At 35.7% G+C, this 12,760-nt stretch overlaps 1 protein-coding gene across 3 annotated transcripts in view; it reads left to right on the top strand.

Moving 5' to 3' along the window:
- SYT1 (synaptotagmin 1) overlaps positions 1-12,760 on the top strand; it is a 600,629-nt gene that overhangs the window by 263,352 nt on the left and 324,517 nt on the right. The window lies entirely within an intron of this gene.

The following is a 12,760-nucleotide window of genomic DNA, read 5'->3' on the forward strand; positions in this document are numbered from 1 at the left end:
ACCTCATGATCCACCCCCCTCGGCCTCCCAAAGTGCTGAGATTATAGGCGTGAGTCACTATGCCCAGCCAAAAGTGTTTAATAATATGCTAGAATTGTCCCTTAGATAACTCCAGTGAAATAACCACTTTGGAGGATTTATATATGCAGTGTCAAATAACCTCATTTAAGGTGTCTATTTGGACACCTTGAAATGGTGTTAGTGGGAATTATTTTCAGACCCAGAATAAGACAGTGTCCTGGATATCCTGGATTAGTAAGTGAGCAGGTTTAAGGGGTACTAGAGAGTAGGGAGTCTCTTACCATATCTTGGACTCAAGATTGTAATTAGGGTAAGGGTTTACCAGTAACATGAATTCTGTGCTTATTTGTCAACCCTATGGTGTTTATACCGAATTCAGTAAAACTCTGGCTTTCAACTTGAGAATTAGCACATCATACTTGTTTCCAATTTTATGTCATTGGCATTCGTGAGAGACTCCTATGTAGGACCATAGCCCACCAGGAAGAGACACTTGGGAGTCTCTGGCAGCATCTCTCAGCATTTAATCTATTGTCTCACACTGTTAAAATGTGGCCCCAAAGTTTCATATTTTATTCCACAAAATGAAGCCTCAAGAATTATCTGGACTGATCTTCCACTGAAAGCAGGCAAGTGGCATTAGTTACTTAAGCATAATTTTTTTTAGAGCTTCACTCTCTTCAAGCAGGTTGCTCATCAGAGTGTTCCTCCCAGAGGCATAAACAAACTCTAGTAGATGCAATTTTCTCCATCTTCTAACGTTCCAAAAATAAATTTTAGTGTCCCTCACACATTGGCTTTCTGGCAAATGCCTGACTGGCCCACACTTAATCTGACTTTGACTTAACATAGCACTGGTTGCAAAAGATGTGAAAAACATGGGCAGTTCTTACAAAACAGACCGTGGTTCTAGAGCTCAGTCATATTTAAGAGCAAGAGTTTTGAAGCCAGTGTAGGTGGTAACAGCCATCTGAATGTGGGAAAGTCACTTAATGTTTCTAAAGCTCAGATTCCTCAGTCGTAAGATGGAAATAATGATAGTACCTAGCTCAGAGGACTGATGTGAGAATATGAGTAAGCACTGAACAATGTTGTCTTAAGGACTGAGCAGAATAGTGAACATGAAAATGACTATCACATAGCAGTTCAACATGTCTGTTGTTTTCACGTGCTGCCAAAATTCTGCATTTGTGTGACTGTTTCTGTTTCCAACTGTCTTTAACCAGCCACACAGAGGACAAAAAGCTCATAGGAGTCCTAGAAAACAATGGTTACTTTTTCTTTATTGCAAGCAATAGAAGGGGCCCTTCTTTAGGAATGAATGTTGGATCAAGTTGGAGAGGTTGATTAATATTGTTTAATGTTGTTTAAATTCAACTGTTTAAGAAATGGAATGTCTGTGCTGATAATAAAAAAGATCATAAATAGATAGATGGGTCGATAGGTAAATAAATGCATGATGAATGAATTAGGTAGACAGAAAAACAGAAACAGTCATAATATAGATGGGTGGATGGACACAGAGATAAAAACATATATGGGTGCATAGATGGATAGTTAGATAGACAGATTAGATAGATAGAAAGCCCAGGCAAAGTGGCTCACACCTACAATCCCAGAACTTTGGGAGGCGAAGACAGGGAGGATCTCTTGAGCCCAGTAGTTCAAGACCAGCCTGGGCAACATAAGGAGACCGTGTCTCTTAAAAATGAAAAAATTAGTCAGGTGTACTGGCTCACACTTGTAGTCCCAGCTACTCAGGAGGCTGAGGTGGGAGCACCTGTTCGAGCCAGGAGGTTGAGGCTGCAGTGAGCCACAGCACTCCAGCCTGGGTGACAGAACGAGATTCAGTTTCAAACAAACAAACAAAAAAAGATAGACAGATAGATAGATGACAGATAGATAGATAGATAGATAGATAGATAGATAGATAGATAGATAGACAGACACATAGAAAGAACAAGCCTTGGAACTCCCTTCCTCTTTTGAGTTACAGGTGAACACACTTATGTTTAAAGTCTATGCTTTTCAGGCATGGTGCACTCAAGGTGCAAGGAAAACCTGGTACATTTTCCTAGAACTTCTGATTTTGTTGATACCCTATTTAAAATCATCAACATGCCCCTGCAAAATTTGATAAAATCCAAATTTCTTTATAGAACATAAAAACCCATTATTGAGTTGATGGGTGCAACAAACCACCATGACACATGTATACCTGTGTAACAAACCTGCACTTTCTGCACATGTATCCCAGAACTTAAAGTATAATAAAAAATAAATTAATTTTTAAAATCCATTATCATACTTAACCTTACTAACTTCTGTTCCTGTCAGTACTTCCTAGTCTTTGAGCCAAGCTGGACTTACTGGTAATTCCCTGCACACATTATGGTTTCTACATGATTTATATATGCCATTCTTACTAGAATTTTGTGTTTGTGTTTCAAAAAGTATAGATATAAGACAAAACAAAAAATATATATTTATATTTTATAGAACAAAACCTTAAAGGATCAGTATCATTTTATGTTAGAGGAGCATGGCCTTCGGTTACAGTCCCCCAGACCCTCCTGATGGTATCCCTTTCCTCTCCTTTGGCTTTGTGGGTACTTTGGTGAAAATTTTTAGAAATGCGTGGTTAACCAAAGGACTGCAATAGTTGGTGTGGCCTGACTCATAAGACCTTTGCAATTTTTGTTTTATTATGCTTTTATTTTAGCAATGTATAAATTCATTTTTGCTAATATTAAATACACATGCTATTAAGGTGATGATGATCAGATGATATGTTCAGCAGAAAGGCTATGAGATGCAATGGAAAACAGAACACAGTTTGCTATGAGCAGAAGATAAAAGGCATAGATGCATGCTAAGCCAAAGAAAGATCAAATGCTCAATAGACCCATAAAACTTTCCCTCATGGGTCTATAAAGGAGCATAGTCAAGCTGATAAAAGTTCTACTGAAAGGAAGAGTCACTGTTGAAAGAAGATCAATTGAGTAGTGTATTGACCATGGATGCAATTTTCTAAAGCTTTGTAGAAATATTGATGTACTCGAAGAGGGATTACATTGCAAAATTTGCTGCCTCATTCACCATATTTGAGTATTTTAACCCCATTAAGTATGAGTGTCAGCAAAGATTTAGTACTTGAAACTGTGCTAAGAGTTCAAAATGTTTAAGAATCTCTGAGTTAAATTTTGCATTTTAAATCAAGAGACTTACCAACACCTTTTATCATCAAACCAGAACCAGAAAATCAGGGTTGGGGAAGAGGCGGTGGCTTTTAATATAGTAAATCTAAGTATAAATGCATAAAATTCCATTTAAGTCATAGTGCTTGCATGGAATGTAAAGTTATAACAAAGATGATTCAAATATGGGTATATTATAAACATTTACAGAGATGTATTATTTTGCAAATGGTAAAGACCTCTGCAAATGGCCAGAAGGAGAGAATTACACATATACAAAAAAATTAAGTAACATTTTTAGATTAAAAGTTTGCAGATCTTTATCAGAAACCTTTATAAAATCAAGTAAACCTTTTTTCATTATACATAATAACATGGAAAATTTGCTGAGTTTCAGCAGGAATTTGGGGTATACAGTTATAGCCACCAAAGAAGAATTTTTATGCTCATCTGAAAAGAATATTTTTTCAGGAATAAAGTGTTTTTTCACAGTGAGCTGTAACCGAGTGATTATATATGTATTCATATGAGACATTTTTGAGAGAGGAGGTGCTAAAACAAATTTAAAAATATTAATTGATCTAAAGCAGGCTTTGTCCAGGCTTTTCTATGAGGAAACTGGAACACACAGTTAATCGAGGAATAACAGCTACTGCCTCAATATTATTTGCCATCCTATGCATTATATTGTCCACAATCTCTAAACTCTCTGAGTCTCACCATTGCATTGTCCAGAAACAGTTCTCCAGGAATGTCTGTTTTCACACATCTTGAGATCTTGAGAGCACAGGAATTGTTTGCTTTGATTCTAGATAATATTTTCAAGAAATTTTGTATGGCAAAGAGCTTTGGAAATTAGAGATTTGGAGCAAAGACCAGGTTCATTTGTTTGCATCTTTTATAAGAGTTGGATTTTCTAAGACTAGGATTTCTCAGTTCTGACTTAAACCTAGTATGTGAACATCATCTGCGTGGGCCATGCCATAATTACCCCCATAGTACTTGGGACTTGGGGTGTAAGGGGGAACTTGCACAAATATAAAGCTCATGCTGCTTGTCATGTCATAAATAATTTGGTCCTTTGTCGTTGAACCAGGAGTCTCATGTCTTCTGCTAGCATCCATGAATTTATAGCAGGCTAACTTGTTAGCTTACAAGTAGGTCAGAACCTCAGTCCCTTCATAGTTCTTAACACACATCTAGAGGGCAAAAGCAAAACAAATAAACATTATGATAGTGATATTCAATCCAGTTGAGTGTTAGACAGGGTATTGAACAGGGATTTGGAAATAAATTGTAATCCCACTGCATTACAACCATTTTGAGTTACTCAGGGCAAATTATTTCATTTCTTTCTGCTACTCAGTTTCTTTTGTTTTTAATAAAGGAACTTCTGCTAAAATGCAAATGTGTGCACATGTGTTTTCTTTTCGTTTTCTTTGCCCGTTGTTTTATTATACTTTAAGTTCTGGGATACATGTGCAGAACGTGCAGGTTTGTTACATAGCTATACACATGCCATGGTGGTTTGCTGCACCCACCAACCATCATCTACATTAGGTATTTCCCTTAATCTATAAAGTTTTTGAGAGAGGGTGGTGGCCCTATAAGGTCTAACTCTAAATTCTTAAAAGTTGTTATTCTTTTTTTCAGTGTTTTTCATAACTCTGTCCCTTATCCCTTCCACAAGCGTTTTGTTTTGTGTGTGTGTGTGTGTGTGTGTGTGTGTGTGTGTGTGCATGTGTTGTGATAATTTAAAAATCAGAGAATATTACATATGGGAAGCTCCTTAGAGATGATGTACTTTAGGGACTTCCATAATTATGTTCTGATCAATCCTAGGGTTTCTTCAGAGAAAATTTTTGGTTTCCGAAATGCTTGATTACATTTTAATTTTCATATACAATTTAATTAATTTTTAAGCTAATAAAACAGCATGTATAATCAGATGTGTTATAAGCCAAGTGCTAACACATAGAAGACCATCAATGAGTCAATTTATATATTCACTGACATTAAAAATGCAAATGCCATAAAATTCAATCTCTAAAACAAATCTACACTGATAATATATTTATTTTGACTGTTTTTCTATGGAAAGTTAAAAACAATAAATCACCTTGAACAGTCTATTTTATAAATCAGAAATATGAAACAGTAATAAGAATATGAGTATGATGAAAGAATGTAGTTAATTCAAGTAAAGACAAGACAGTGGAGACAGGAAGTTAGCTGTACACGTATGGAGCTATGATAATTTAGTTGAAGTTTTTTATTCCTTTTGAGTTGAGGATCACATTTTGTTTCTTTTGAGTTTCTGTGGTTAAATGCTGCAATACTTTGGAGTGTGGTTAACCAGAGTGAGTTTTCTTCCTATTAGAAATTGTTATTAAAGACTTTGTTACAACTAAAAAGCAAAAAAAAAAAAAAAAAAAAAAAAAAAAAAAAAAAAAAAAAAAAAAAAAAAAATGAATAATCCCATTAAAAAGTATGCAAAGGACTGAATAAACATTTCTTGAAAGAAGACATACAGGCCAAGCGTGGTAGCTCACAGCTGTAATCCCAGCACTTTGGGAGGCCAAGGTAGGTGGATCATGAGGTCAGAAATTCGAGGCAAGCCTGACCAACATGGTGAAATCCCATCTATACTAAACATACAAAAATTAGTCTGGTATGGTGGCACGTGCCTGTAGTCCCAGCTACTCAGGAGGCTGAGGCAGGAGAATCATTTGAACCTGGGAAACGGAGGTTGCAGTGAGCCAAGATCACACCACTGCACTCCAGTCTGAGCGACAGAGCAAGATTCCGTCTCAAAAAAAAAGAAAAAAAAAAAAAAAAAAAAAGAGAGAGAAGACATACAAATGGCCAAGTATATGAAAAAATGCTAAACGTCACTAATCATCAGACAAATGCAACTAAAAGCCACAATAAGATCATCTTACCCAGTTAGGATGTCTATTATCAAAAAGACAAAAAATAACAAGTGCTGGGGAGGATGTGGAACTCTCATACATTGTTTGTGGGAATGTAAATAAGAATAGCCGCTATGGTCAACAGTACAGAGTTTTCTCAAAAAAAAAAAAAAAAAAAAAATCCCTGAAAATAGAGCTACCATGAGATCCAGCAATCTCACTCCTGGGTATCTATCGAAATGAAAGGGAATCAGTATATCACAGGGATACCTGGATCCCCATATTTATTGCAGTACTATTCACAATAGCCAAGATATAGAATCAACCTAAGTGTTCATCATTGGATGAATAAAGAATATGTGCTATATAGACACAATAAAATACTATATAGCCATAAAAAATAATGAAATCCTGTCATTTGCAGCAACATTGATGGAGCTGAAGGTCATTGTCAAGTGAAATAAACCAGAAGCAGAAAGATAAATATCTCATATTCTCACTCATGTGGAAGCTAAAAAGTTTCTCTCATGGAGGAAGAGAATAGAATGATAGTTACTAGAGGCATGGAATGTGGTGGTTGGTGTGAGATGAAGAGAGGGTAGTTAATGAGTTAGATAGAAGGAGTAAGTTCTTGTGTTCGATAGCACACTAAGGTAACCGTAGTTAACAACAGTATATTGTGTGTTGTATATTTCAAAATTGCTAGAAGAGGGTCAGGTGCAGTGGCTCACACCTGTAATCCCTGCACTTTGGGAGGCCAAGGTGGGAGAATCACTTAAGCTCAGGAGGTCAAGTCTGCAGTAAGCCTAGATGGTGCCACTGCACTCCAGCCTGGGTGACAGGGTGAGACCTTGTCTCAAAAACGCAAACAAACAAACAAGAGAAGATCTAAAATGCAAAGAAAAGATAAATGCTTAAAGTAATGGATATCCTAAATACCCTGTTTTGATAATTATACCTTGTATGCATGTATCAAAATATCACCTATACCCTGTAGATATTTACAAATACTATGTATCAAAAAAATTTAAACAGCTTTTATGTACATTTCTTGCTTGGCATTGCTACCTTTAATGATGAGATGATAGACTTAAAACTTGGGAGAAACCAACCAGAATGAAAAAGAGATAGGTATAAAAGACAATATGGAAGAAAAACCACAGAACTTAATGGCAGGTACAAGTACAAAAAGTTAAACATTGCTCTTGCATCCTGGTGACTGGGAAATGATTATGTTGTTGACAGAAATATGAAAGTTGAACAGAGTAACCAGTTTTGAAAGGAAAAATTATGAACACAATTTCAGAAAGTTAGGAGTTTGAAGAGATAGCAGAACTCCTGCTATAATTCCCCAATGAACAGATCAGAATTGAGGAGAAAGGCCTAGATAGAATTATAGATTTGGCAGTCATCTGTGTCCATAGATTGCAGGCTTCATGTATCAGATATTATCTGTTATTCTTGAATCTTGAAGTGCCGGTCATGTGGCAATTTTCTGCCACTCTTTCCAATAAAAAGTCCACATTCTGATTTCCCTGTGACTCAGTAAATTGCATCAAATCTCATACACTGGTTTTCATGTTACTGGATGTCAAACCCAAATCTACCTTCACTTTAAGTGTAAAAGTTTTAAAACTATGTTGTGTATATGCAAACTGGATAATTACATATTCCTTTTCTGAGAAATATGGAAGCATGGAAAAAATACTAATAAATCATTTTCCTCAATCAGTGTAAGGAATCCAGGTTTACAAAGGTATATTTGAATTACTTTAAAAGAAAAGGAGACCTGACAATTTCTGTTTGATTGTGGGATGTACAGCATCATCAAAATGACAAGGTAAATGCTGAGGAACATTTTTCTGAATGCTGGAAGAATTGACCGGGTGTTCAGCAGAAGCTGAATGAAAATGTCAGGCTAAAGATGAAGATTTTGTACTTTATCAGACTCTGACTGGTACATAGCAAGATTTGATCATGGCTTCATAAAAGGAGGAAATTCAACTTTCAAAGACATTGCTAGTACTAGAATATACTAGAATGCTCCTTTAGTATGCATTCAAGTGTTTTTATAGTATGTTACTTGATTAATATTTATGTCTTTCTCATTCCTTAAGTCTACATACTTCTAAATTTTATTTCTTTGTAAGTATAAAATTATTCTAAGCTTACCTCAGACACTAACAAATAAGTAACAAGGGCTCGATGGGTATCAGTTCCATGCCTAACAGGGCTGGGCATTATGAGAAGTTTAAGACACTCTAATAGAGTAAAATGGTGGTCTCCAGGGGCCAGAAGATGGAGAAAATAAGGAGATGTTGGTCTAAGGGTGCAAACTTTCCATTATAAGATGAATAAGTTCCGGGGATCCAATGTATAGCATGGTAATTATAGATCATTATACTGTATTGTTCAAAGATTTGCAAATCTTTGAAATTTGCAAAGAAAGTAGATCTTAAATATTCTCACACCACACACACACACACACACACGCACACAAATGGTAACAATGTGTTAACTAACTTGATTGTGGTAATTATTTCGCTATATATATGTACTGAAATATCATGGTGTACACATTAAATGCATGCACTTTTATTTGTCAATTATATCTCAATAAGGGGAGGGTGGGAAAGTGAGCCAGGACTTCTGACATCATGCTAGTGAAGGCATTTATAAAATGTTATTTAATTACCATGTTCCTATTGTAAAGACTCAGTTTCAATAGTCCATAAATTATTTATTCATTATTGGTGTCCCTGACAAGATGAATAAATATGAAACAGCCTTGCACTTAAGCAGGGAAAAGCCTATGAAAAAATTACAAGCTACTTGGGAAGCCTATTTGGATACTTATAAAGTAAGTTACTCCAGATTTATTCTGTGATGAGGAAGAATGAGAGAGCTAGATGGTTTACAGGAGCATCTTGCATTCGATAGTAAAAGACACTCATTGGAACATCAGCTTTTTCAACTCCATGCCTTTACTTTTAGGGCCACAGGAAACAGGGGTCAATGATGGTGAATGCATGCTTTTTCTCTTGACAGAAGTAGGAGGATTGAAAGATTCTGGTGCCCTTAAGTGTGGTTGAATTTCTGAACAAATAAGATCCTTGCAGGAGTGATTAAAATAAGCTGCTAATTAAAAACTTTTGCTGTTTGAACTTGGGGAAGCAAATCAAAGTGGCAAGCTTTCACTCCAAGTCATCTCAGTGCTCTTTGACTCCCAGAAGGGCAGCTTGGGACAACATTGCCTAAAAATTTCTTGAATGCCTTAAAGGAGTTGGGTTGAGTTCAGCTTAGAAGTTTAGATTGGAAAAGATGCCTATTTTAGAATAAATTGTGGATTTTTAGATGTAACATTTAGACAGAAAATTACTTAATTTCAATTATTCTAAAAATAAATCTACCATTCCAGTTAGTAGAATAGACACCCTTTCAGCTACCATCTATTGAACTCTTATTAACAGTCAGGCACCTGCTAACTGCATAAGCTTAGTTAAATCTCACAGTAGTATTATGAGGTTGATATTTTAGTTATCCCATTTTTATAAAGAAGGAAAAAAAAAAAGAAGGAAGATGTTAAGTAACATTCAAGACTCATTAGCTCACAAGGGTGAGGCTGGAATTGGAACCCAATGTATGACCCCAAAGCCATCTTCTTTACTACCATATTTTGGCAACCTTGACCAGTCATAAACTTCAGGAATCCTATAGGAATGTGCTGGGTAAAATGGTTTCCAATTACAAAAAGACTTCTAATCTCCATTTTTTGCACTACATATTACTATTATACTATTTTCTGTAGCTTTTAACAATATATAAAACTGTAATAATGATGTTGTAATTATTAATAAAAATGACTAATGCAACTCTATAATTTTCACTTTTAACATGTTACCTAAAGCACTTTTTGCTTAAATGTTTCTTCTTGGTCAATAATTTATTGCTCTTGCTAAACTGAAAAAATATATATGTTTGATGAAGTTATTTCATGTAAATGGTAAATCCTTTACATTTAGAAAAAAACATTTTCTTGTGTTTTTCATTAATTATAATGGCAATGATCAATTTTAAATATGGCCTTGCTTGCATATTAAAATTGATTTCCTTCCCAGGTTTAGTTCTGCAAGTGTTACTTATTTAGGAAACAAGAAAAATTATAAAATGTTTTTACTATTCCGTGTTTGCAAGGTATGAGTAGTTATTCTACAGGTCAGATATTTGTTCCAAAATACTATTCCTTTGCTTCCACAAGCACCAATAATAGAAACAGTTAGATCTAACATTTATTATTCAATAAATTGATATGTTCCAAATACTATACTTGGAGCTTTTTTTTTTTTTCTCCTCGAGACGGAATTTCACTCTTATTGCCCAGCCTGGAGTGCAATCGCGCGATCTCAGCTCACTGCAACCTCCGCCTCCCGGGTTCAGGCAATTCTCCTGTCTCAGCCTCCCGAGTAGCTGGGATTACAGCCCTGCACCACCACGCCCAGCTAACTTTTGTATTTTTAGTAAAGATGGGGTTTCACCATGTTGGTCAGGCTAGTCTCGAACTCCTGACCTCAGGTGATACATCCACCCCAGCCTGCCAAAGTGCTGGGATTACACACGTGTGCCACTGCGCCCGGCCGGAACTTTTTATACTTGGAGCTTTATATCTGTTATCTCATTAATACCCACAACCGTCCTATAAAGCAGCTGTCATTATACACAATTATACAAGAGCAATGGGGCTTAGATAAGTTAAATAACTCTCCCAAGTCATAAATTAGAAGAGACAAATGATTTTCTAAAACCAAGACTGCCTGCTTTCTAGTACTAATTTTTTACCCTATCAACTTGGTGCATCCAAGATACCTTTGAAAATATTAAAAATTAAACTATAAGTATAAAATAAGACCTTGAGTTCATTTAATATTTGATTTGTTCTTCATAAACATTTTATTGCATATTTTTAAATTTTAGATGAATAGAATTTGATTTAGCTGTAATTCTATAATGCATTTCTTTATGTAATTGGTATCATATTAACTCTTTGTTAGCCTTGCTGACCTTTCCTAGCACTGGTATTCATGTATATGAGCCTGCTTTTGTATTGACTATGGGCATTTCTTCCTTTCCTATTTCTCTGCACAAATCTCTTTGCTGTCATCTTGTTAGCAAATATTTATTCCATTTCTGCAAGCAGTCATGCATAAAAATATGATAATAGATATTCATGTCCTTTCTTAAACCCCAACACATATCTGCTTAACCATCACGTCATTCAACAATATTTATTTCACCATGACAAGAAGGGCAACATAAATAATTAATATTGATTTCCCTGATCTTGCCTCTAACCCATACAGCTTTCTCAAGTACTGACTGATAGAAAAACACTTTACCTCTGAAGCTGTCTGACATTTAAATATTTAACTCCCATATCATAGTTCATGAAATATTACTAAAATACACAGAAAAAAACACTAAAAAAGCAGTAATTCAAACTAAAAACTTAAGAAATCAACTGAAACCAGTGAAATCATGTATGATTTTTAAAAGATACCTTTAGAAACTTACATTCAGGGCATCAAATTTATATTTTTAATCTCCATGAAAGAGGCAAGAACATTATTGCTATTTAATAAAACCTTGATTGATATTTTGCTGCATTTCCCAGATGCAGTAATAGCTATTAGTAGTAGTTTACTGGTTTATAAAAAAGTACTACCTTAATTCATAAATAGATTACTCTCTCTCACTTCTATTCACCTCCTCCCTTTGACTTCAGCTCTGCAACTTTGGGTAAGTTACCGCTTTGAGCTTTCCTCACTTCATCTATGAAATGTAAATGTAATTCACAGGATTAAATATGAATACACATACATATTCTTTGTGTGTGTGTATGTGTGCGCGTGCACATGCATATGTATAAATAAACAATGCCTGGCGTACGTGTAGTAGGTTCTCAAAAACTGAGAGTCCTGTCCCTTCTGTCCCTTTTTGTATATTTACATGACCTACCTATGTACACACCTCGTTAAACACTTTATATGTCTCAAGGCTTTCATATATGGTGGGGCCAGGGTGAGGCAAGTGTGCCACTTGCCTTATGCACAAAATTTAATGTGGTAAGAAAAAAACTCAATAATTAAGGTCAAATAATATTTTAGGCAATATTTTCAAAAATCAGAATTTATTCAAAATTTCCTGATGAACAAAACCTCAAAATATTAAATAAAGGCAAGGTCAACAGTACTGGCATTTCCTTCACCTTAGCCTCCAGTGTGGCTTAGCCCAGCTCTGCTTTCACCAGCATTACCTACGCATGTCCCATAACTCTGGCCCACACACAGAAACAACATCCAAGATGTCTGTGTCCTTAGTCCCAGGCCTCCTACATAAGGCAGCTCACAGCCTCATTCCTTATTCTCGGTTTGAGGTTGAAAGCTTTAAATCTTGGATTTGGAGATAGGAATGAAGGCGAAACTCAAGCTAAGTATCTGAGAGAAAGCAAGAATGAGACAGTACAGAAGATCACAAAGATCTAGCAATGAGGGAGCTTCCTTCTGAACTCACCATGGTTGAAAGGCTGTAGATGAGCACTGTTTGTTCCCTCACTCTGCATCAGCTTCATCCAAG

Source organism: Rhinopithecus roxellana, chromosome 10 (assembly GCF_007565055.1).
Source record: "Rhinopithecus roxellana isolate Shanxi Qingling chromosome 10, ASM756505v1, whole genome shotgun sequence".
NCBI classification, from domain to species: domain Eukaryota; kingdom Metazoa; phylum Chordata; class Mammalia; order Primates; family Cercopithecidae; genus Rhinopithecus; species Rhinopithecus roxellana.